Consider the following 27,336-nt stretch of genomic DNA (forward strand, 5'->3'; position numbering starts at 1 on the left):
GAGGTTTCAGATACTTTAAATGAGGTAACACTGGTAAAACGCTATATAAATGCTAGCTATTATTAAAGTGACTTGCCGGAGGGCCACACATTTAGTTAGTGACAGAGCTAGTACTAGAACCCACTTTTCCCAAGTTCTAGTCTCAGGCTTCTGCCCCTCCCAACACCCACTGCCTCTCCTCTCTCTTGGCCCTGTCCTTCAACTCAGGTTAGCAGCTCTGTCGATTTCTGGTGCCGATTTCACCGGCTCGGGTATCCATCCCCAGGGTGGGCTACTCCGAAACACCTTATTTGCAGTTTTATAATCTTCACCCAGTAAAACTGCTGTGTGTGTGTGTGTGTGTGTGTGTGTGTGTGTGTGTGTGTGTGTGTGTGTGATACACACGACCACTCTAGGTGGAAGGGGAATGCACTACGCAGCCAAATGCATTTCCAAGTATTGAGCTTCCCCCCTCTACCCTCACCCCCCCTCCTCTCGGAGGCAGGCGCTGGGTGGGGGTTGGAGGGAGGAGGGAGGAGAGGGTGGAGGAGGAGGAGGCCGCTAGCTTTAGAGGGCGGGACAACCATAGAGTAGTAATAGTAGCAGTGGCCGCGGTGCGGTGGCTTTGCGGCTGAAATCTGTAGACCACCCCTCCTCCCTCCACTCCAGTGCCTCCTCTTTCCTGTCCTTCTCCTACCCCCAGCAGAACAACAGGAGGTTCCCCGGGCCAGCTAAGGGGCTCTTTAGGACCCGACGGCGGCAGCAGTAGCAGTAGCAGCAGCAGCAGAAGAGCTGCCCCAGCTTCCCCACCAGCTCTTCTCTCCCGCACACGCTCCCTCTCTGCCGCGCCTCTGTAGCCTGGGAAAACGGTCCTCAGCCAGCAGTCACCCAGCTTGTCCGCGGGCTCCACCGGTAAGACGTCTCCCCCAGCTTTCCTTCTCTGCACCCCCTTCCCGCTCTGGGGTTCCCCCTAGCGCTCCCGGGACGCTGGGGGTGCAAGGGTTCCCGGTTGCAGCGCGGGAGCCCGGGCCATATCTGGTCAAAATATTCAGCTGTCACCAACTGGGACTGAGCTGCTCCTCTCTATAAATAGCCGACGGTGCCTCCTCCTCCAGCTTCTGCCGCCCGGGGCTGAGAGAAGGAAGGAGCTGGAGGCTGGTGGAGCCGGGCTGGGTGGTGACCACAGATGGAGGCAGCGGTCTACTATGCCTACGCTTCGAGGGTGGTGCGCGCCAGCCTCCAGCTTTCCCACTCGCTCTGCCGAAGTTCGCCCACTCCCGCCTATAGCTTCCTCACGTAGCCTTCTCCCCGCCCTAGCACCCCTCTCTTGAAGTCCATGGGCTCCCTCCTCCAGCTTCACCACTAAGTCTCCCCGCCTAGCACCCTTCTCCTGAAATCCATGGACTCTTGCCTCCCATTTAGTTCCCCTTCCTCTGCACAACATCCTTCTCCCAAAGTCCAGAATCCCTCCTCCAGTTCCCCCACTTAACCTCCTCCCCTACGGTACCCCGCTCCCTGAAATCCACGGACTCCCTGCCCTCCTCTAGCTTCCTCACCTAGACTTCCCACCCCCAGTCCTAGCACCCCACTTCCGAAGTCCACGAACTCCGGGAAATTCCGCTTGGGGGTCTGGCGCCAGCACAGGTGTCCGAGGTACCAGCTGCGGGTGCCTGCACCCTCCTTCCTATAGCTTAGTAGTCCTTCTTGTCTCGTGATCTGGGGTAGCCCCCATTCTCGAGGTGGGGAGGAGGCAGTTGAGAAGGGAAGTTGAGTAAACGCCTAATTTAAAGGGAGTCCCTAAAGTGCATTTCACGTGGCAATAAGGGTCTGAGGAAGGTGGCGGGGGTGGGGGTGGAGACCGAGGAACCGCTGTCATCTCAGTATGGAGCAGACGTATTATCAGCTCCAGAAAAAGTTTCCAAAATAGAAGAGCAAAGGGAGAGGTTTAAGGCGCACAGCGAGTCTGCTAACAATCATTAAAGTAATTAATCTGCTAAACCCAGCCGGGAGGTCCTATGTCACTTGTCTTCCCCAAACCTCCTGCCACTCGTCCTCTTCGCTTCTCTCCCAAAAAATCTAAGAGGGGCCCCAGAGCCTGCTTCTCTTCCCTGGGAAGAACCAATGACAACTGCTTCTCCTTCCCCTCTTCAATGAGTCAGCTGGGTTGGGGTGAATAAAAATCCGCACCTGCCTATTGTCTTCATAGATCCCATCCTACGCCACAGGCTTGCTTAGCAAGCCTTGGATTTTCCGTTATTTTTCTTTTAATACTGTACTATTTAATCAAGTTCATAGGATTATAGATCCTCGAGCTGGAAAGGATATCTGAGGCCACCTAGTCCAAACTTCTTCTACTAGGAAGGAAACTGAGGCCCAGGGAGATTAAGTGAGTTGTCCAAGGTCACTCGGTTAATATGTAGGGATCTTTTTTGGACCTCAGTATTTGATTTGTGCAGGAAAAGATTATGGAGGAGCTGCTGTAGACATTACTATGGGAAAGAACATTTCCTTGAGGGAAGGTGAACTTGCAACTGACAAGCAAAGTATTTGAGATATATTTATGTTAACACCATATTGTAGAACTCTTTTGGAGTGAAAATTCAGGTCATGAGGAGCAGGATCTTGATTTTGGTTTATTGGAAGAGAAATATGAATGATTAAGTTAATTGAAAAAGAGTTATTGTTGGATTGACATGACATTTTAATGTTTCTGTCTGCACCTCTATTACAAACAGTGTCAGTTTCGATGTAGATGTTTGTACTTTGGGCCAGTTTAGTGTTTGCTTACTACACTGTAAAACCCAAAGTACTTATTTCTTACTAGGCAAACTGCTTTATAGCATCCAAAGCTTCCCTGAAGTATCAGATTAAAATTCTGGGGAGATGAAGGTTGATGGAATATGATCCAAGATTATAAGGGTGAATGTGAATTGTTCACCAAATGCAGGAATGCTACAAATAGGAAGGGCCATTAGATGGAAGTAATTTTTGGACAAATCTAAAGAAACATTATGGTAACTTAATACAGTGGGCATATTATACAATATATAGGGTTTGCATAACTTTGTAGATGAGAGATCAATGATGACTTGGTGAATGGAGATGTACAATTTTGGAATTTGCAACCCTAATTTTTCAAGGTTAATGTCATGAAAGGCAACCATGCCCTCTCACAAAAATGCCCTTTCATTTTAAGTCTAGCAAACTGGAACAGTGGTAGTAACGTAGACAAATAAGAAAGTCAGGGGTAGGAAGAAGTTTGGGGATGAGAGCAGCAAAGAAGATGGTTAATTTGGCTTTTAAACAATTTGAATTTAAGGTGATAGCTCATACAAGTGAAAATGTCCACCAGGCAGTTGGAAATATGAAACTGGAGCTGCGGAGAGAGGGCTGGCCAGAGATGTAGATTAGGGAGTCATCTGCAGAGAGGTGATAGTTGAAGCTATGACAGTGGATGAGATCTCTAAGGGAGAGAGTGTAGAGAGAAGGGAGGGCAGAGAACTAAACTCATAATCCCATTGTTGGCCTTTTTGTGAAAGCCATGTCTTCATTAAACTCCGATGTCTAATTAATTTGGCTCTCTTGATGTGTTCTGGTGTTTTGTCTGCACTTTTTAGTTTAATGATTGTCAATAACACTTTGGTAACAGGAAGAGGCTCAGAACATAATCCTGTGCTCTAGTAGCAATCAGTAGGACCTGTTTGCTGTGTTAATACGAGATACAAAATCATTTTTATCCCCATTTCAAACCCATTTCTCCCATTCTTGTTGTCTACCTTTTGTGTCTTGCATGGCAAGTTATCTAATTTCTCTTGCCTCTTCAAGATAATAGTATTTATTTGCAAATAATGGTCACTTAACAAATGTTGTTGAATTATTTATAACTTACATTGTACTAAATGGATAGAGCACCGGCCCTGGAGTCAGGAGGACCTGAGTTCAAATCCAGTCTCAGACACATAACACTCACTACCTGTGTGACTCTGGGCAAGTCACTTAACCCCAATTGCCTCACCAAAAACAAAACAAAACAAAACAAAAACTTACACTGTGCCATTCATCTACATAAGATCCAGCAGGAGGCTGGGAAGAACTACTGGGATAAGTATCATATGAGTTCATATCTCCAACCTGCTCTGGCACTGGCCCACTAGGTCCCCAGAATTGCTGCTGCTATTGCTTCCAAGGTTCTAGGGGTAAGCCTGGGGGTACCCTTTCTGCTCATGCTACAGCTCAGGAGCTTCCACCTGAGAGTTTTACCCTAACAATCAGCCAATAGATTCAGTTAGTTCTTAGTAAAGGAATTTATTCAAATGCCATAGTGAGAAAGGTAGTTTCAAAGCATTTTCCCCAAAATCTTCAGTAATACTCATTCACAAATATACACAGAGTCTGTGGGAAAGGGGGGAAGAGTGGGTCTAGACCTAAAGTACAGTGGTAGTGAGGTACAAATGAAAGGAAAAAGGCAGCTCACAACCCCAGAAGTACATAATCTTGGTATCCTTTCTTGCTCTGGAAAGTCCTCTTGAAATTCATTCAGGGCAAGGCATTTCTGATTGATTAGTTTGCTCCTCAGCTCAGCTGGGCTAGGTCCTTGCAGGACATGGTATCTCAGATGGATGGATCAACCCACAGCCAGGCTTGATCAGACAGCTCTGCTGCTGCTGGGCTAGACTAGGCTAAGCATCATAAGTAAAGATGGGGTCCTTCATCGAGGGATTAAAGAAAGGTTTCTGCCAATACTAGGCTTAAGGATTGTCGTTAGCCTAGTATTGGCAGAAGCCTTTCCTTGATCCCTCTGAGGTTTGTCACCCCTAGGCAGGTGGGAGAAGAGTCCTAGCTTCTCCTGTTTCACACTGCTTCCTGGTTCAAAGATATGGTACCTCAGTGAAGGATCCCATCATTATTTATTATGCTTAGCCCAATTACGCTTCCCAGACTCCTCCTGCTGGATCTTGTGCAGATGAATGGCTGAGGATAAAGGTGTTGAAGTCGTCCCTATCCAGTGTAAGTTCATATATAATTGAGATATTCAAGTCTCAGATCCTTTCTAAGATTAGGAATGTTTTCTTTGCACATGAAAGGTTTTCCTTTGCATTGTGATGTATCTTTTCCATCCCTTCTGACAAAGTGTTTCTGGAGACTGCTTGGAGAGTAAAGACATCAGAGAAAAAAGGATCATAGTCTTAAGAGAGCTTACTATAGAGTCTAGTCCAGGGGTTGACAACCTGTGGCATATATGTACCACTAATTGTTTTTTATGTGTCAGACGATAAGGTTAAAAACATTAAAAAGTCTTTCCAAGGTTTTAAAGCAAGAACTTGAAAATATAAGTCTTTAGAGATTAAAAAAAATAAAAACAATGGAGGCATAATGGTGGAATAACAAGTGGTGGGGTTAGAATGTACAAGCTACCTGGGTGTAACAATAGGAGAAATAAAAAGAGGCTGGCAGACATGTACAAAAATATTCATAGCAGCTCTCTTTGTGGTGGCAAAGAACTGGAAATTAAGGGGATGCCCATCAACTGGGGAGTGGCTGAGCAAGTTGTGCTATATGAATGCAATGGAATACTATTGTGCTGTAAGAAACGATGAGCAGGTGGAGTTCAGAAAAACCTAAAGACTTGTATGGTCTGATGCTGAGTGAAGTGAGCAGAACCAGGAGAACATTGTACACAGTAACAGCCAATTGTGCAATGACCGACTTTGATAGACTTAGCTCTTTTCAGCAATGCAAGGATCTAAGACAAAAGTCTCATGATAGAAAATGATTAGAGTCTGAATGCAGACTAAAGCATACTATTTGCTCTTTTTTTCTTCTCTTTTATTTCTTCTTTCTTGTGGTTCCTCCTATTGGTTCTAATTCTTCTTTATAAGATGACTAATGTGAAAATATGTTTAATAGGAATGTATATGTAAAGCCTATATCAGATTGCACACCATCTTGGGGAGGGAGGAGGTAAGGGAGGGAGAGAAAATTTAAAACTCAAAAGCTTATGGAAGTGTATGCTGAAAACTAAAAATTAATTAATTAATTTAAAAAAAAGAAAGAGGCTGATGGAAAGCCCTCTCCTACTGCTTTCCTGCATCTTTTGACTCTATTTGGGAAACCCAAGACTTAGAAGTATTCTCCTAGGGTGTGCCTAACCTATGTTTCTGCTCACTATTTCCCTTGGGCCCTCTCAAGATGGCATCTCTAGAGGCAACTAGGTGGCAACCATGGCTAGACTGTTGGATTGAAAGTCAGGAAGATCTGAGTTCAAGTGTAGCCTTAAACATTTACTAGCTGTGTGACCCTGGGCAAGTCACTTAAACCTCTGTTATATAAACATAAAATGATATGTAAAATGGGGATGATAATAACAACTGCCTTGAAGGGTTGTGAGGTATGAGATGATAATGAGATAATAATTGTAAAGCTGTTATTACAGGCCTGACACATAGGAAGTGCTACATATGTATTATTAGCTGTTATTAATATTACGCTTACAAAGAGATGGGGTGGTAGATTTGGGAGTAGAAATCAAGATCTTCTGGCTCTGCATTCAATTCTTGTTTGTTCTTCCCGTTCCATGATGTTGCTTGAATTGTTTTATGTTGTCATTTGCCTGTTTCATCAATGTGCATACTCTCATCCAAGTAGACTGCAAATTCTTTGAGGGTATCTTCTTAACACATCTTTGGTGACACAGTGACTTTCACAGGGTGTGGGCACGTTAGCTGAAGTACTGTTTATGTCACTCATGCCATTAAATCCTCTATTTTCTGAAAATACCAGCATTGCTTCTAAAAAAAATTTTACCAGATGAAATATCAGATCAGAACTCTTCAGTTAGTCCTAGTCTTCTGATTGGTGCCTTTCCCGCAGCACCATGAGAACATTGACATAAAATCGTAGATTTAGTTTTAGCAGGAACTTTAAAAATATCATCCAACCCAGCCCCCTCATTTTGTAGATAAAGGAGCTGAGGCTCAGAGAAATGAAGTAACCTGTTCAGAGCCAGGATCCAAACTCCGGCACTAGAGGTAGCGAGTGGCACGGTGGGTAGAACATTGGGCCTGGAGTCAGGAAGACCTGAGTTCAAATACAGCCTCAAATACTTCCTAGCTATGCGACCCTAGGCAAGTCAGTTAACCTCTGTCTGCCTCAGTTTCCTTAACTGTAAAATGGGGATCATAATAGCTCCTACCTTCCAGAGCTGTTGTGAAGATCAAATTTGGTAATATTTCTTACAACACTTAGCACAATGACCAGCACATAGTAGGCATTTAATAAATGCCTGTTCTTTCCTTCCTTTCTCTGCCCCTAATCCCCAGGCTTTTTCCATGACATCAAGCTGCCTCACCAAGGGGCTTAGAGATCTAGATAAGGAAGAGAACATGAAACAGTCAAGAGTAAAGCAAGACATTTCTCCAAATGTCCCCTTGATCTCATTTTTTCATACAATCCCTATTTTATATTGACCACATCATCGCTCCAGTTTTCCCCTTGAGTTCATTCTGTCATATCATAGCTAATCATAACTGTACTTTCTGTTTTTGCATTGATTATATCATTTCTCTAGGTCATAGGACCATGATTATCAACCTTTGGGAAGATAAAAATATACCACACATAAATAAAGCCTGTGGGCTCATCACAAGAAGAAGGCAAGTCAATTATTTTAGGAACAGCAACTAAAAACTTTGTAGATGGGTTGTGATTGGCAGTAGTAAAGGAAATCACCATACCAATTAAATCATAGATCTTTCAAAGAAGACAACCTGGAAAATGAGGTGGTCATACTAGAGTGGGCTCTTGCAGGTTCAAACCCTATCATCCTGCAATCATTGGCTGACTGGTGTCCCTTTCTTACCCTACCTAAATGAGCTATATTCCATGGCATTTTACTTTTTCTAAGTAAAACAAATTAATCTCTGTTCACTTTTCGGGAAGACTTTTATGACACTCCTTGAAATAACTGAAAATGTCCCAGAGAATCTACAAAATAAGGGTTGAGGTCACTCTAGGGACATAAGAGAGGTGGATTCAAGGTAAACTATGTGCCACTTTACAACAGTAAGAATGTTCATTCTTCCTCCAGCCTGCTCTTTTCAGCTTACGTGCCCAGTTATTAACCAGTTCCTACTTTTGTACATATTAAGCTGTGTGATCTTGAATTTTTGGAGGGCTGGGAGTATTATTACATCTGACCAAGGGATAGGCTCACAGCTGGAAAAGGAGGAAGAGGTATAGTAGACACTGTGGAGGAAGGGTGAAGTTGATTCAGCAAGAAAAGAATCCATGCCTCAATATTTGTGAGGTATCCTTGGGAAGAGAATATTAAATGAAACCTGAGGATTTCTCAACTATATTATAAATTCCTTGAAAACAGGACAAGTATCCCCCACAGTTCCTTACAGAAGGCCTTTCACATAGTAAACCGTCAACTATTTAATGTGGGTGTCTGTATACACATACCCATACACATGCATATATATGTAGATATATACATGTATAGATGTGCATTTACATGTATGCGTGAATAAATTAATCGTGGACATTGGATAAAAATTTATTAAATGAATTAAAATTGGAGGAATTCTATAATTTCTATGTTCAGTTTGAGGTAATGGAAGAATCAGGCTAAAGGAAGAATCTGTATGACAGAAGGGTAGATCTGGGAATTATCCCAAGTAAATGGTATTCAAAACTACAGTTAGGCTAACAGGTTTTTCCAGGGATGTTTTTCTCTTTTGGTTCCTCCATCACCCCAGGTATTCTCCAGAACTGGCCTTGGTTTGGGGGAACAGCTTGGGGAAATTGTATTTATCTATTCCAATGGCCCTGAATATTGGGTTTGAAAATATTTTCTGTAATTTACCCTAACATTAAAACATTGTATGGATTTGATATTTAAAGAATATTTACTGTTAAAAGTAAATACATGTAATATGCAAATTGTTGCAAAACCAGGAGCAAATATATTAGCTTCCTAGAGAATAACCTACATATTTTACTGATTAAAATGAATGTGATTTCTCAGGCAGAATGTGGAAGGAGAAGAGCTAGGACAGGTGCCCAGTGACAGTGGGAGGGATGAGGGGAGGATGCCATTAAAAGAAGCTGAATAGTCAGAGTGGTAGAAATAGAGTCAAGAGGGAACCATGTGTCTCTGGAGTCTAATCTGGGATGGGATTTGAGGAGGAGGGGGACTGATTGTCACAAGCTCCAAGAAAGCAGGGTAGGAAATAGGTTTGAGGACTTTGCTTTGAGGAGAGGCAGGAATGGATTTCAGAGCTAGAAGTAGTTAAAGGAAGAACTGATTGATATGAATTACAGCACTCTGAACCCTATGGATAATAAATAAGTAAAAACTGACTGATTAGACTACAAATAAGCTTTCTGAGGTTCAGGGTCAGATACTATGCTTCCCCTTCTTTTCTTTGTGCTTTTAAAAAATTCCTCACAAGGCCTAATAGAGCAGGGCATAAAATATGCTTATACTAAGTATTTAGTAACCAATTAAACTTATATTTTTCAATGTACCACAGTGTTTAAATAATGTCATGCACATTTTTCTACACTTATGGTTACAAAAGAACTTTCACATGCGTTGTCTGCACTGAACCTCACAATTAAATGCAGTAGGTAATGCAAGTTTTATTCCCATTTTGTAGATGAGGAGAATAAGGCTGAAAAAGATTGAATGAATTGCCCAGGGTTATACAGTGGGAGCTAGGACTCTTAACTCAAACTTTCTGACAAGTCCATTGTCCTTCATATCACATCATGCTGCCTCTCACTTGTTGATGAAGTGTCCTAAAAACTTTGTGGTTTTAAGCTCTAATAGCTAGTTACTCAGCTATAATAATAACTAATTAAATAAATGATCATTAATCAATAATCCACCAAAAGCTAATTAAAGCTTAAAATTGCACTAAGACTTGGGACACTCTGTCCATTCCTTTTGATGATTCAATATTCATGGTGCTGTTGATGATACCATAAACTAAGTATAGAAAAAGTTGGGGAATATTTTTGTGGGTGTTGACATATTTTTCTGTTCTAATTATACAGTTATTTTACTCTTATCTCTTGTTCTATTCCGATAAAAATCTGGTTTTGGATACATGAAAAAGTTGGGTTTTGAGATTTATTATGAGGTCTTTTCTTCTGGGAAGTAAATGCTATTTTGTACTCAGAAAAAAAAATGCCAAGGGAGGCAACACCCATCTTCTTTTTTCACTTGCTGTTTGTTTAGCTGGTGGATTATAGTCTCCTACAGTTTGTTTGTTAGTTTGTTTTAGTCATTAACATTAGTTACCTTTCCAAAAGTCCTTCTATAGGCTTTTTTCCTTTTATTTTTTAATGGGGGAAAAGCTTTAGTATCCGTGCAAATCACTAACTAAATGCTTCCTGCCGTCTTCTCCATCTCATAGTAGATGTTCACTTCTCTTACAAATACATAAATGTCACCTTTTAATGTCAATTTTGGTCCATCTGAGAGCAGCTTTGTTGCCTGTATGTAATCATAAAGTAAAGGCTCAAACCACTTACTACCTGGGGGAACAGAGAAGAAATGGATCAAAACCCAGGGGCATTGGCTTTTTAAAAGATGAATCTTGTAAAGCTAGTGAAAGTTGATTCAGATGTTCAGTGGAAATGCTGATTATTTGAATCAACCTGAATAATGTATTTCATAATAACGTGTAATGGGGTTGGATTGGCTTCTCCTTCTTTGTCTCTTTACTGGATCTTCTCTCAGATCTAACTGTAAGTGTCCCTCTGGGTTCTAATCTGGGCCTTCTTCTCTTCTCCCAGTATACTATTTCAGTTAGTGATCTCATTAGCTCCTGTGGATTTAATTACCATCTCTTTGCTGGTGATTCTCAAATCTACCTTTCTTGTCCCAATCTCTCTGCTGATCTCCAATCTCACATCTCTAGCTGCCTTTCAGATTATCTCAAACTGGATGCCCAGTAGACATCTTAAATTTAATATGTTCAAAACAGAGCTCATTATCTTTCCCCTTAAACCCTCTCTGCCTCCTACCTTCCCTATTACTGTAGAGGACAACACCATCTTGCTAGCCCCTCAGGCTTACAACCCAGGAACCATCCTGGATTCCTCACTGTCTCTCACCTCGCACAGCCAAGATGTTGCCAAGGCCTATTTTTTAAAAGAATGTTTTAAACTTTATTTTAAACTTAAATACAAAATAAGAAAAGAAAAAAAATTGCCATGTACACAACAGTACATGAGAGGATTCGACTTAAAGCAATAAATTTCCATTTCAAGAAAATCTATATAATAAATACTATACATTGTTTTCAAAGCTGCCCAGCTTTTCTTTGCTTCCTTGTAGGTTTTCTTTTGTTCTCTGCTGTGCATAGAACTTATTTCTCCCCCTGTCCCCAAGAAGGATACAATTAAGCTTGGACACACACACACACACACACACACACACACAGAGATATCTATAAACATACCCTTATATACACTCATACACATATATGTAAGACCATACTATGCTTATTTCCACTTGTCATCTGTTTTTCTGGAGGTGGGTAGCATTCTCCTTCATATGTCCAAGTCTTTCCATGTTTTTCTAAATTAACCAGCTCATCATTTCCCATACCACAGGAATATTCCAGCCCAATCACATTCTATCTGAGAGATTGTCTGTGAAAGTTTTTTTCCCCTAATTATCCACATTCCTTTTATTCTTGGTTGCATAGTTTTTATTTATACAAGAAAATTTTAATTTAAAATAATCAAAATTATCCATTTTACACTTCAACAGTGCTCTCACCTTACAATATAGTTTAAGGTCTGATACTACTGAATCTGGTTCTTTCACAGATTTTCCTCCAGATTTCTTTGAAGTTCCTGACCCTCTGCTCTTCCAAATGCACCCTGTTATTATTTTTTCTAATTCAGTAAGATAATTTTTAGTAATTAATTGGGATGGCATTACATAAATAGATTAATTAGGTGAAATTGTCATTTTTTATTATATTGGCTTTACCTACCCATGAACAATAAATATTAATTCATTTATGTAGATGTAACTTCATTTGTATAAAAGTTGTTTTGTGTTTATATTTGTATAGTTCCTGTGTCTGTTTTGGCAGGTATACTCTCAGGTTTTTTATACTGTCTAGTTGTTTTAAATGGTCTGAAACAATATTGAATAATATGGCTGACACATTATGTAGTTTCTTCATTTTTCTCTTTTGATTAAATCTATTTTAGTTTTAACTTTATCTGAGATCATGATTACTACCCCTGGTTTGTTTTTTACATAATACATTATACTACTGACTTTTATTTTATGTTTATGTATCTCTCTCATTTTTATAGCGTTTCCTGAAAGCAACATAGTGTTGAATTAAAATTTTTAATCTGCAATTAGTTTCCATTTTATGGGCAAATCCCTTCCATTCACGTTCTAAGCTATAATTACTTGTTGTACATTTTCCTCCTTCCTATTTTTCGTTACTATCCTTCTCACCCTATTCCTATCCCTCTTCACTCCTCTGCTTTACTTCTTCCTGTTACCTTGCCTTCCTATTACTTAACCTACCCACTCCTCCAAGAATCCCTCCCTTATCTCTCCCCCCACCCTATCTCCTTGCCCTCTTGTTTTTTTCTAAATTGAGAAGACTTTTATATCCTTCTAGATATATATATATATAGATATAGATATAGATATAGATATAGATATAGATATAGATATACAGATAGATAGATAGATAATATATGTTGTTCCCTTTTTAACCCATTCCTGTTAATCCATACACCCTTCTATATCCCCACCCTGTTATTTCTTTATAAATTTAGAAGACTTTCATACCCTTATAAATGTATATGTTGTTCTCTCTTTTTTTAATTTTTAGGCAATTGGGGTTAAGTAATTTGCCCAGGGTCACACAGCTAGTAAGTGTCAAGTGTTTGGTCTGAGGCTGGATTTGAACTCAGGTCCCCCCGAGCATCTCAGGGCCAGTGCTCTATCCACTGCACCACCAAACTGCCCTGTACTGTTCTCTCTTTAACCCAGACTTGATGTGAGTAGGTTCCAGCACTACCAGCCCTCCTCCCTCATCTGATGCCTCTGTTTTAGTTCTTCTTCTCGAGCTTCATTTGTATAAGATAATTAACTTTTTACCTTTTCCTATACCATTTTGCTTTTTAGAATCACATCATACTCAGCTCTACCCCAATCTTTCTTTTGAACTACCCAATTCCTAATGACAATCTTGGGCATACAGTTTAACTTTCCACATATAAAAGGTGGACAATTCGTCCTTATTGAGTCCCTTGAAATTGGTCTTTGATGTTTATTTTATATTTCTCCTGAATCTTATATGTCAAAATTTCTATTAAATTCTGGTCTTTTTATGACAACATTCTTAAAGTGTGTCAATTCATTGAATGTCCATATTTTGTCACTCAGGATTATACTTAACTTTGCCGGGTATATTTTCAGCCACAACCCCAGTTCTTTTGCTCTTCAGTATATAGTGTTCTAAGACCTGCAGTCTTTTAGTGTAGCCAGTGCTAGGTCTTGTGTAATTCTAATTGTGCCTTCGTGGTATTTGAATTGTTTTTTGCTTTTTTCTTGTTGTATATAATATTTTCTCTTTAACCTGGAATTTTTGGAATTTGGCTCTGATATTACTGTAGGTTTTCATCCTGGGATCTCTTTCAAGTGGTAGTGGGTGGATTTTTTCTGTTTCTACTTTTCATTCTTGTTCTGAAACTTTGGGGCAATATTATTTAATTATTTCTTGTATTATTTTTCAAGATTCTTTTTCTGATTATATCTTTCAGGTAGTCCAATTATTCTTATGTTTTCTCTTCTTGATCTGTTATCCAGATCAGTTGTTTTTCTTATAAGATGTTTCATAGTCTCTTCTATTTTTTTCATTCTTTTATTTTGTTTTATTATTTCTTGGTCTCTTATAACATCATTGGCTTCCCCGTGCCCAATTCTAGTTTTCAAGGAGTCGTTTTCTTCCTTAAGATTCTGGATCTCCTTTTCCAATAGTTGACTTTCTTTTCATAATCTTCTTGACTTTTTTAGATTATTCTTATATTTTAAAAAAAATTTCCTCAATCTCTCTTATCTGATTTTTAAAGTCTTTTTTTTTTTGAGTTCTTCTAAGGATTCTTTTTGGGCAGGTGATCATTTGACGTTACTCTTTGTGGTAGGAGAGGCTTTTTTTGCTTCAGTATCCTACTCTGAAGATGAGCCCCAGTCTTTCCCATTCCCATGATAACTGTCTGTGGTTGGGTTCTTTCTCCTTTGCTTGCTCATTTTTGTTTTATTTTTATCAGCTTGTTATTACAATCACTTCTAATCTTAGGTGTGGGGGATGGTGCCTCTGGCTTCAGGACCTTCTTCCTGTTACTTTTTGAGCTTTGTCCTGGGGCCAACCCTCTGTACTCCTTTCCTCCTCTGAGCCACAGCAAACTCCCCTTCACCTCCCACTCCACCGCACACTATGCTGGAAATGCTTCTACTCCTTGAGGACCCTCTATTAGCTATAACCTTCAGTTCTCCCCTCTGGCCTGGAACTGAAACCAAGAATTCAGCTCTCCTGTAAGTGCCCACAGCCAGGAGAGTCCCTGCCCCACTGCTTCTACACTCACCGGTCTTGGCAGTAGAGCTGGGCCTGGCATCCCTCAGCGGCAGAGGTTCCTTCAATCTTCCCCCTGCTCAGATATCTGACCCCCTACCCCCACCGTCTGTGAGGTGAGAATTCCTGTGGCTGAGGCTGAAACTACCTCCCAACCCCGTCGCCCCCAGGGTGTTGTTGTTTTCTGTTTCATCAGAGCTAGCCTGGAGATTTCACTTAGGCCAAACCTCAGTCCTGGGGTCTTTCTTTGGATCTTCTCCAATTGTCCCAGAAGGATCACTGTTCTGCCTCAACTCGTGTTTGTTAGTTTTTTGTTTTGTTTTGCTTTGTTTGCTGCTCCACATTTACTGTGAGGCATTGTTTTGTCTTGATTGTGAAGGAAATCTGGAGAGCTTAGAATTTTCTGACCTACTCCACCATCTTCCTGCCAAGGCCTATTGATCTCACCTTTGCAACATCTCTTGAATATACCCCCCTTCTTTGCTCTGACACTGCCACCATTCTGTTGTAGGCTCTCATTACCTCATACCTTTATCACTACAATAGGCTACCAGAGGGTCTGCCTGACTCAAGTCTTTCCTCACCAAACCATTATCCAATCAACCATTGAAGTGATTCTTCCTAATCATGTCACCCTCTACTCAATAGACTCCAGTGGATTCCTATTGCCTCCAGAAGCAAATACAAAATGCTCAGTTTGGCATCCAAAGCCCTTCATAACCTGTCCCCCTCCTACCTTTCCAGTTTTCTCATACCTTATTCCCTAATCCATACTCTTCCATCCTGAGACACTGGCCTCCTGGCTATTCTACAAGCAGGACATTCCATCTCAGCTCTGGGCATTCCCTCTGGCTATTCCCCATCCCTGGAATGCTCTCCTCCTTCCGCTCCAACTACTGACTTCTCTGGCTTCCTTTAAGTCCTAATTAAAATCCTGCCTTCTACAGGAGGCCTTCTTCAGCCCCCTTAATTCCCAGTGCTTTCTTTTTTTTATTCATCCCTATTTCTGATTTAGCCTGTACATGGCTTGCTTTGTATAGATTTGTTTGTATGTTGTCTCTCTAGTTAGATTGTAAGCTCCTTCAGGGCAGGGACTGTCTTTTGCCTCTTTTTGCATCCCCAGTGCTTAGCACACAGCAGGCACTTAATAAATGTTGATTGAATTGAATTGAAATTGCTAAGCAGTATGAGTATTATTATCCCTATATTTATATGAGGAAACTGTTGTTAGGGGAAGTTAAATGATTTGTTCATAGTTCATCTTCCAACTCTCCACCTTTTCACTGGCCATTCCTGATGCTTGGAATGCTCCCCCTCATCTCCTCTCCTCCTGTCTTCTACAGGCCTCCCCTCAAATCACAGTTTCTGCAGAAGATGATTCCTTGTGTGTCCTCTCCACTGGTGCCCTTCCTTCTACTCTGAATAAATCTTACACATACATAATTATTTGCATGATGTCTCCCTTGTCTAAATGTCCACTTCTTGAGGGCAGCGACCATATCAGGGGAGGGGAACCTGTAGCACTGAGGCCACGTGAGGCTCTCTAAGTCCTCAAGTACAGCCCTTTGAATCCAGACTTCACAGAACAAACCCTCTTATTAAAATGATTTGTTCTGTAAAACCTGGACTCAGTCAAAAGGCCTAGAAGGTCATATGTAGCCTTGAGGTTGCAGGTTCCCCATACTTGGACCATACATTTGCTTTTCTTTGAATTCCCAGAGGTTAGCAATAGTGGCTGGCACATAGTAGGAACTTCACAAAAGCTTGTTGGCTGAGTCACACAGCTATTAAGTTTCACGACTGGGACCTGAACCAAGGCTTTCTGACTGAATTCAATGCTTGTTCTACTCACTTCAAATGAGGAATGTGTACCTTTTATATCTTTCTGGGTGTATTTACCTTGCATACACTGATGAAGCATGTATGTACTGGTTTAACTGTTTGGTTAATCTTTTTAAACACACACATATCTCTTTCTCTCCATGGTTGCCCTTTTTTTTCTTGTAAAAGAGAGAAAAGAATTTTATACAAGTCATTTTTATCAAGAGATTAATATTTTCTTCTGGTCAGCCAACCATGTATGTGTTCCTGTGAATCAGAGGCCTGAGATGTGAGAGGGCTTTTTTTTTTTAGCTTTAACTTTTTATTTATTTATTTTTAGTTTTCAACATTCACTTTTATAAGATTTAGAGTTCCAAATTTCTCCCCTTTCCAAAGACAGAATTCAATCTGATATAGACTGTACGTGTACAATCATATTAAACATATTTCCGCATTAGTCATGTTGTGAAAGAACAGTCGGAACAAAAGGGAAAAATCATGAGAAAAAAAAGAGAGAAAATAGTAGGCTTCAGTCTGCATTCAGACTCCATAGTTCTTTCTCTAGATGTAGATAGCATTTTCCATCATGAGTCTTTTGGAATTGTCCTAAGATCATTGTTTTGCTGAGAAGAGCTAAGTCTGTCAAAGTTGGTCATGGCGCAATGTGGCTGTTATTGTGTACAATTTTCTCCTGGTTCTGCTCACTTCACTCAGGATCAGTTCATGTAAATCTTTCCAGGTTTTTCTGAAATCTGCCTGCTCATTATTTCTTATAGCACAATACTATTCCATCACAATCCTATGCCACAACTTGTTCAGCCATTCTGTAATTGATTGGCATCCCCTCAGTTTCCAATTCTTTGCCACCACAAAAAAGAGTTGCTATAAATATTTTTGTATATGTGGGTCCTTTTCCTTTTTTTATGGTCTGTTTGGGATATAGACCTACTAGTGATATTGCTGGATCAAAGGGTATGCAGTTTTATAGCCCTTGGGGCATAGTTCCAAATTGCTCTCCAGAATGGTTGGATCAGTTTACAACTCCACCAACAATGCATTAGTGTTCCAATTTTCCCACATCTTTTGTGAGAGGGCTTCTGTTGTGCCCTCTTTTAGGCTTGCAGTTGGATTCAGCCACAGTAATCAACTTGAAAATTGTTTTCTGCTTCTAAAACCTTTTCCAGCCCTTCCTGTACTGCCGTAGTGATACCATCAGATCAGAGAATCTTTTATGTTTTTTTTTCAGAGTATCTTAAATCTAAATTGAGTGGTCTTCAGAGACTATCTAGTCCCAACTCCTCATTTTACAGATGAGGAAACTGAGGCCCAGGGAAATTAAGTGATTTTCCCAAGGTCACTCAGGTGATAACTAGAAGAGACAGGGATTGAAACCCAGGTCCTTTGATGACAGCGGATGCCTGAAGCTCAAGGAGTGGGATAGCATGAAGTAGCAGAAAGGAGGCTGAATTAGGCAACAGATGACTAGGATACAAATCTTGGCTTCCATATTTAACCCATTGATAACAAAAGCCCACTAAATGACTTGGACATTCTAAAGTTCTAAAGATTGGATCACATCCCCTCAATTAAAGTCATTTTGTGCAATGGAAGCCTGGCAAAGCAAAGTCTCTTGAGGTAGGAAATCTGCTACCTAGCACGAGCTTTGTAACAGTAACAATGATTCCTTACATCCCCATAGCACCTAATGGTTTTCTTTTTTCTTTCTCTTTTATTTTTTTGGCTAGGCAATGTGGTTGAGTGACTTGCCCAAGGTCACACAGCTAGTAAGTATCAAGTGTCTGAGACTAGATTTGAACTCAGGTCCTCCTGACTCCAGGGCCAGTACTCTATCCACTGTGCCACCTAGCTGCTTCTGCACTTGATGGTTTTCAAATCAGTTACATACCCATTTTCTCATTTGAGCTTCGTGTAAACCCAGCAAAACAGGTAGGTCAGGTGTTGTCAGCCCCATTTGATATATGAGCATAGATTTAGAGTCTGTAGAAGTCATTTAGGTCTTCAAATTCTGTATCCGGGGGTCATTCCACTCTATCACGCTGTCTTTCAACATTGGCAAAGGCATCACAATTTGTGTGTGTGCATGAATGTATATACACACACACATACCTATATACATATGTGTATATGCATGTGTATATATGTGTATATGTATCAAAAGCCTAGTGACACATATATAAATGAACAAGAAAAAAAATAAAGGAAACAAAAGATTCTAAGGTGTGGGGATGAGAAGAAGTATTAAAGCAGGAGGTTGCAGGCATTAACGGCAATCAGTGCGAAAACATGGCATTAGAATGTGATATATTGTGTGTGAGTACCATCAAGAAGACCATTCTGGCTAGATAGAGTGCAGTGTGGGCAAAGGAGAATAAGTACAATGGGGTGAAAAGATAGTCTAGGGCCAGGATGTGAAAGGCTTGAAAAACCAGTTTATATTTAATCTCAAAGGCAATGGGGAACCATTGAGTAGGAGAGGAACATAGACCTACACTGTAGGAAGATCATGTCAGTAACTGTGCAGAAAGGAGAAGGGAGACAGTTGAGATGTGGTGACTAATGAGGAAGCTATTGCCATAGTCCAGGCACAATATGATGAAGGCATGAATAGAGTGATAGGGTGGTGGCCATGTTGATACAGAGAAGGGAACATATGGGAAAGATGTTGTGGAGGAAGAATTTATGATTTGACAACTGATGCTTAGATATGAAATAAAGTTCAGTTCAATTTTTTAAAAAGGCTCGTGACAGTCTCTGTTGTCTGAGCACTGACTTAGCTAAGCACAGAGCATTTTATCACTAAGAAGTTGATCACCTCATCTCATTTGATCCTCATCACAGTCTTGTGATGTAGGTGCTATTATTGTTCCCATTTTACAGATAAGGAAACTGAGGCAATTGAACTATATACCCATACATATGTGTATATATATATATATATGTATGTATGTATCAAAAGCCTAGTGACACATAGATAAATGAACAAGAAAAAATAAAGGAAACAAAGAATTTTAAGGTGTAGGGGCGAGAAGAAGTAATAAGACAGTAGTTTGCAGGCATGAGAGACAGCCAGTGCAAAAACATGGCACCAGGACATGACATTTTGTGTGGGAGGACCATCAAAAAGTCTAGTTTGACCTGGCATGATAGCGGACTTCAAGTATTTGAAAGGGTTGTCATATGGAAGAGTAATTAAACTTGTGTTGCTTGGCCCCAGAAGGTAGAATAGGCAGAATGGATAGAAGTTCCAGATTTAAGTGGACTATGCAGGAAAACTTCTGAAGAGTAAGAACTCACCATAAGTGAGATGGGCTTCCTTGAAAAGTGGTTGGTTCCTTGTCACTAGAGATTATGCAATCATACATATAATGATACACTGAACTCATCCTTGATGGGATATGGTTTTCATTATAAATGTCAGTTGCTATGCTATTTTGGTATCCAGGGGATCTTAAGGTACTCAGGTCAGCTTCTATGTTACACAGCTGTTCTTCTCTGTGATTTCTCTGCCTTTGTGACCCAGGAATGCTGCCCTAAGGAGGCTTATGTAATATGTAGGGATAGTCAGAGTTATACTAGTTACTTGGTATTGATGTTGTTTTCTGTTTCTTTGTACCTGTTTTTTTTTAGGGGGTTGGCTATAAGAATGCCTGTTACTCATTTCCCTGTTCCTACTTCAAATCAAGCCTGCGTTTCATCTGTATCCTATTCTCTTCCATCCTCTTCTCGCCACTTCTCATTTTTCTGTCTTATCACTTCAGTCTCCTTTTCCAGGTTTCTTCTCTTCTCAGCTTTCATTCCCAGAAACTTGGCTTTTGTAACCATAGGCAACCAATGAAAGTGCTGTTTTCCTTCAGGTTGGCAGAATGACCAATCACATCACATCTGGTATGATATTTCATTCTAATGACATTGTCCATTCATTGCTTTGTGAACTCTGGTGAGAAACTCTGATTACCTATTTTCATCACTGTTCATAGGTTTTTTCTTTCCTACCAGTCACCCCTTCTCATCTTTCTTCCTTTCCCTTTCTCCCTTTTGTCCCTTTTCTCTTTCCCCTTTCACCCTTTTTTTCCTTTTCTTCCTGAGTTTGGCACTATTTTGGACGTTTGCAGTTACTAAAAGTCTCACATGAATATATATATATGTACACACACACACACACACACACACACACACACACACATACAGAGGAGTCAGTGAATAAGGTCAATTTTCAAAGACATTATTTGCCTATAATGAACAATCCAGTTTACTGGAAAACATGCTGGTTTTTGAGCCAGGAAGACCTTCATTCTAGTCCTGTCTGTTGTTAATTAGCTACATGGCCTTGGGTATCTGCTCATCTGGGAGCCTTGATTTCCTTATCCATAAAAGAAAGAGACTGGACTAAATGACTTCAAATATCCTTTTAAACACCACCATTCTTTGAATCTATGATACCCTCATTACTGTGTCTGAATATTTCAGCAATACCAAGTTGAAAGACAGTTTGAATCTCACCAGGCTTTCTGGACTCAAAACCTTTCAATTTAATAAAATCTGGCAGCACTTTTATTCCACTTAGCAGCATAGACTTTCACTTTGTTGTTGATGTTTCTGAAGTAAAATAATTTGAAGAGATTCTTAAATTTATTCTACTTATTATCCTTATAACAATCTTATACTCCTATCTGCCTTAGAAATTCAATGTGTGGCCGCTCAAAGAGAAGCACTTTATAAATATCAGTGAGAAATTAAGAAATTGAGTTTCTGATCAATGACATGGGTCAGAAGTGACTCAGTTATGAATCAGTGACCAACTCAAAACAGTTACTATAATCCTATAAACAGGAGAACAGCTCTGTGTTATGAAATTTGGAGAAAGAGAAGGGCAGTTACAGTTCAGCTACTGTTTTAACTTTTTATTTCAAGGAAAGGTCAGGAGGATTGCCAGGACAGTAAATCCTTATTTATCTAGAACAACTTCTGACAAATGGAATGTTCTAGATAATTGCATATTTTTACTTTAGAGTGTCCTCATATACCACTTAAAGGTTGCCAATTTTCAAAGAATTGAGATATTAAAAATGTACTGTCTTCAAATTAAACGGAACATAATTTAATCTTGGATGATTCACATGGCTCGTCATGATCTGGTGTTTCAGGGCTGTTATAATGAACATTAGTTATTATCATTCACTACTGTTGTAAAACCAAGTAAAAACTTCATTGTTTTTGGTTTGTTGTTAGAAATTTCTGTGATAGGAGAATGCATTTGAGATTTTTTTGTAACTCTAATCTTTGTGGAAAAAAGCAAATTATAAAAATTTTGGATTGTAACAGTTACTAAAGGAATAAGAGAAACTGAGGGCAAAATTATACAAAGAAGTATGTTGACCACAGATACTCTCTGATTAGAGATAGGGCCTCAGCATCATATTCTAAGTATTGTACAAACTTGAGCCACAGGCCTATCTAAGGCTTCATCATTCTTTTTTTTTTCTTGGCGTCTACTCTGTACAGACTTTTAAAGTGTTTTTCTCTTCCCCAATTCTCTGCCACATATGTGATCGCCTTGGTGTGATCTCTTTTACTATTGCATATTATAAGCCATTGGTGCCTTCTCATTCTGTGTAATTCTTGTCTGTGTCCAAACTCGGTATTAAGGATCTAATCAATGTCCCAAAGGCCTTCCTTGAGGTAACGTCAGTTCTCTTCATTCCTTCTGGCAGTGTATTAACTCATTGGTTGTTAGACACAGTTTTCATATTTAGAGTATGAGGAATTAAATTAATGGTTATAGATAGTTTAAAACTGTGATTCTAAGCACATTTACTGCTTTTCTCACTGCCACTTTGGAAGACAAAAGAGGCCACAGAGGTGGAGGAATGTTTTGCATTTTCTATTTGTTTTATTATAAGTTTGTCAGGGCTAAAGAACTGATCAAGCTTTGACCAACCTGGTGGTAGTGACCCTGCCCACATATAGTGAGGTTGGTCTCCTCAGACCACAGAATCAGCCTGCTACGGGGCAAAACAAGAACCCTTCCTAGCATCACATTACCTGCCAAAGTTGGTGGCATAATGTTGTTGTTGTTGTTGTTGTTGTTGTTATTCAGTTGTTTCAGTCATGTCCAACTCTCTGTGACCCCATTTGGAGTTTTCTTGGCAAATATACTGGAGTGATTTGCCTTTTCCTTCTCCAGCTTATTCTTTAAATTTTATTTATTTATTTATTTAATTTTAAATTTTATATTTATTTATTTTTAGTTTTCAACATTCACTTCCACAAGATTTTTTTCCAGCTAATTTTACAGATGAGGAAATTGAGGCAAACAAGGTTAGGTGACTTGCCCAGGATCATGCAGCTAGTAAGTGTCTGATGCCAGATTTGAACTCAGGAAGAGGAATCTCTCTGACTCTAGATCCGGCGCTCTATCCACTGCTCCACCTAGCTGCCCTGTTTTTGTATACCCATGATGGAGCATGAATGGAGATTCATGAACCATAAAATAATGGTTTCTACTTTATTCCAAAATTGCATTCTTTATTCCTGTGATTGGTCCAAATTGTAGTATTATCCAATTAATGCCATGGATTTACATAGCATGGCATAGTGGACAGAGCACCATGGGATTGAATACCTAATCTTCAGAAAATAACTTAATTTCTCAGTGCCCCACGCCCTCCCTAAGACTATAAATTATAAAGCAGCTGATGCTCTGCATTGGTAGAGAGAGTTTCCTCACTGGCAGTTTCCTACCCAAATGAATTAAGGAAATCATTGGTCTGACCTCTCAACTCCCCCAAAAGTTTTTGTTCTAATGGACCAATATGTGCACCTTTCATAGTTCAAATTGGTTATCAACTTAGGCCATGTAAGTGGACTTTTTTTGTAAAAGCTCAAATTAGGTAATGTAATATCCCTGCTACTATTCTATTTTCTTAAACTTTTTTTTCTGCTAATGGTAATCTTATAGCATCACAGGATTTAGAGCTAGAAGAGATCTTGGTAATCATTTAGTCCAAACTCTTCATTTGACAGATGAAAGAACGGAGGCCCAGCAGGTTTTGACCTGCCAGGGGGTAGGTAGCAAGCAGTAGAGCTGGATTTAAATCCAGGTCATCCTACTCTAAATCCAGTGCTCCTTCCTCCACCACACAACCATACCTTCCTTGTCTCTTTTTTCATGATGAGAGAATTAGATAATTTGAAGTTATAAAGTGATATCTTTGGCAGCAGCTTTTCTGATTCTAATACTTATTCTTTTCTCAAACCCATATAATGGGATTTTCCCCTCCACCCAAGAAAACAAACTCTATTGAAAAACAAACTCTTTTCAAAAGTCACCAGTTAACTCCTAATTATTCAATCCACCAACCCTTTTTTCAGTCTTCAACATCTTTGACTTCTCTGTTGATTTTGATAGGACTGACCTGCTCCCTTACTGGATAGTTCTTCTCTGCTGACTTTAGAGACAGCCCCTTCTTTAGTTCTCTCTTATGTCTCTCAGTACTTGTTCTCTGTCTGCTTTGTGGATTCCTCATCTTCTTCCTGAGCTCTTAATGTGTATGTTCTCCAGGTAAGTCTTCAACCCTCTTCTTTTGACACTCTATGCTCTATCCCATGGCAAGCTTGTTCGATATTATGGATGGCTTCAACTACCACCTCAAGGCAGATAAATCCCAAACCTTTATCTAACCCCTCTTCTGAGCCTTGGATTGGCATTTACAGCTATCTTCCCAGTATAACCTGGATTCCAGCCAATACCTCATATTCAGTATGTCTCAAACTGAACTTATTATCTTTTCCTACAAACCTATTCCCTCTTCTAAATTCATTACTTTTATTTAAGGAACTACTATTCAGGCAAGTCTCCCATGCATGCAACTTTAAAGTTATCTTTTACTCTTCCCTGCTCCTCATTTCTTATATCTGATCAGTTAATTTCTGATCTGATTAATTTCTCTTCTTGTTACTGAGTCACTTCAGTTGTGACCCCATTTAAGATTTTCTTGGCAAAGATACTGAAGTGGTTTGTCATTTCCTGCTCCAGTTCATTTTACAGATGAGGAATTTGAGGCAAACAGGGGTAAGTGACTCATCCAGGGTTACCCAGCTAGGAAGTGTGTGAGGCCAGATTTGAACTCAGGAAGATGAGTCTTCCTAATTCTAAGCCCAGAGCTCTATCCATTGTACCACCTAGGGCTCCCTATTTCTTACTGAATAAAGTTCTAATACCTTTGATTGGTAGTTAAGGCTCTTCCCATTGTATCTCCCTGCTACCTTTGTAGCCTTATGTTCTATTACTGTTCTCATGTACTTTATGAAACTAGTCCACTCTCGGTCCTGCAAATTCATCTTATGTCCTTCTACCTCCATCCATTTGCTCAGACTATGTTCTATTCCTGGAATGCCCCTTCACCTGTGGTAGAGCCACTGACCCTTTAAAGCCATACCGAAATATCCTCCTATAAAATTTTTTCTGATCTTCTTGGTAGTAATGATCTTCTTCTTTTGGTCTTCACAGAATACTTTTATACTTTTCTCTTTTAGCGTATAATACTCTGATCTTTTAGCATATAATATTCTGATCTTAGAATTAAAATTGGGAAGAGATCATAAAATCATACATTTAACACTGGAAGAGATCTCAGTAGTTCTCTAGTCCAACTCCTTCAGACTACAGATGAAGAAACTGAGGCCCAAGGAGGCCCAAGTTTAAGTAATTTGTTGTTGTTGTTGTTGTTGAGTCATTTCAGTCATGTCCAACTTTTTGTGACCCCATTTGGGATTTTCTTGGCAGAGATACTAGAGTGGTTTGCTGTTTCCTTCTCCAACTCATTTTATAGATGAGGAAACTGAGGCAAACAGGGTTAAGACCCACTTAGCTAGAAAGTGTCTGAGGTCAGATTTGAACTCAGGTCTTCCTAACACAGGCCCAGCAATCTATCTACTGAGCTACCTTAAGTAATTTGCTAAGGTTATCTAACTAATAAGTGACAGAGGTGGAATTTGAACTCAGGGACTCTGAGTGCAAATCCATTGTTCTTTCCATTGAGTATTATCCTCTTATTAGACTGAAAGCTCATGAGGATAGAGACACTCTCTTATCTAAACTGTGTATCTCCCCCAGTGCCTGGAATGGTAGACATATACTAAATGTTGAATAACCCAGTGAATGAATGACTTTAAAAACTAGATGATTCAATTGTGTCCCATTGCATCTTTTAATTCCTTTTCTATTTCTGGCTGCCTGATTTGTACTTAAAGCCAAACATCATGGATAGTGTAAGCTTGTGTGTTTAAACCTATGTGTCTATTTATGACAGAGAAAATGTAAGTCTTCTCTTTCCCATAGAGAGCAATCCTACTCCATCATCCCCACCTTGTTTCAGGGCTCCTCTGTAATGTGGAGAGCATTAGGTTTAAGTCATTGCTTACATGTAGACCTGTCAATTCTCCAAAAGAAACAACATCAAGGCTTTCACTGTCCTACCTGGAGAAGTTTCTAACAATTTGTTGCTTTGTCTTTTCCCCACTCCATGCACAAGAGACTCTGGGGTTTTGAGGTGTGAAAGCATGTACCTTAGGGAGTCTGTCAGGCTGTGAGTCCTATATTTGAATAAAATAAACCAGTATTTATCAAGGACCTACTATGCTCCAAGCACTAGCTGTCCAGCAAGAAGAATACTCTGTACTCTCAGTCTATAGAAAGCAGTGACTCACCATCCAGAATATTGCTTGCTCTATTTCTGAATAGATCCAGGCTCACACATCTCTTCAAGGCTGTACATATCTTTCCATAAATATCCTCAAGTGTGAGCTACAGTTTAAGCTTAGTTTTGTTGTGCTGGTGGTAGTGTTTTCCTCCCTCATGGCAGTAGCATTACAACCTGGGCTAGACTTTCCCAGATCTCTAGGCTCCCCAAATTCCTGGATTTTGACTGGAGAGAACTTAGTTACTCAATGGGATTTCTAGTGCTCTGAACATAGGAACATAGGACTTTTAGTCATCCCTTCTTCTGCTGATCAGAGGAGTGAACAAAGGAGTCAGAAGATACAGATATTCCTAGCTGATGAGGAGGCTAGAAAGGCAAACTAAGGCCTTCACTTTTTGTAGTAGATAAACGTGATGAAGGGAAACATGGTGGTGGTCACAGAGCTGAACTCTGAGTGAAGAGGACCTACAGTTAAGTCATGTCTCATTTATACATTGTGTGACTCTGGGAAAGTCACTTAATCATCTCTCAGTGTCCCAGGCAACTTTCTAAGACTATAAATTTGGGGGTTTCCCAAACCAATGAAATCACAGGTCCAGTCCCTCCTCTCCCCTTCCCCTGTAAAGATTAAACAGAGAGAATAGATTTCTTATGATTGAAGTGCAAAAAAACCTGTGCCCTTTTGTTGGGGAGCTATCTAGCTCTTTTCCCTCCTTACAGCTGTACTCCAGTCAGATATATGTATAGTTATCCCTTCCACATCATGACTTTCTCCATCGTGGTTTCCATATTTCATGGGTCAGCATAAAAAATGGGAATTTTTTGGGAGTTTTGCAGAAGCTGCAGACAACACACAAAGGCTAGCAGATGACACAGAAAAAAGTTTACAAACTCAAAAATGCATAAAATATGTGTATTGTATTGTATAATATCAACCCAAATTTTACAATGCGGGGTTACCTTGATGTGGAAAGAACAACTGTTTTTGTCTCGGTCCTTGAACTTGAGTCTGCACTCTGATACTATAGATATAGAAAATATTAAGTTTGTTCTGACTCTTTCTTGGACTATTGAAATAGCCCTCTAAGTGGACATTGCACCTTCAGTTTCTCCCCTCTCCAATCCATTCTTCTCACCAGTACCTTGGCTCTGATTATACTGCTCCTCCAATCAAAAATCTTCAATAT

General features: G+C 39.9%; 1 protein-coding gene across 1 annotated transcript in view; it reads left to right on the top strand.

The window, feature by feature from the left end:
• Nucleotides 1–551: 551 nt before the first annotated feature.
• The window catches only part of TMOD1 (tropomodulin 1), a 134,878-nt gene continuing 108,093 nt past the window's right edge, over nucleotides 552–27,336 (top strand). Inside the window, 1 exon segment of the mRNA XM_078153047.1 lies at nucleotides 552–891. The gene's annotated coding sequence lies outside the window, so the exon portion shown is untranslated.

The sequence above is a fragment of the Phascolarctos cinereus genome, unplaced genomic scaffold (assembly GCF_003287225.1).
Source record: "Phascolarctos cinereus isolate Bilbo 61053 unplaced genomic scaffold, phaCin_HiC Scaffold_4;HRSCAF=312, whole genome shotgun sequence".
NCBI lineage: Eukaryota > Metazoa > Chordata > Mammalia > Diprotodontia > Phascolarctidae > Phascolarctos > Phascolarctos cinereus.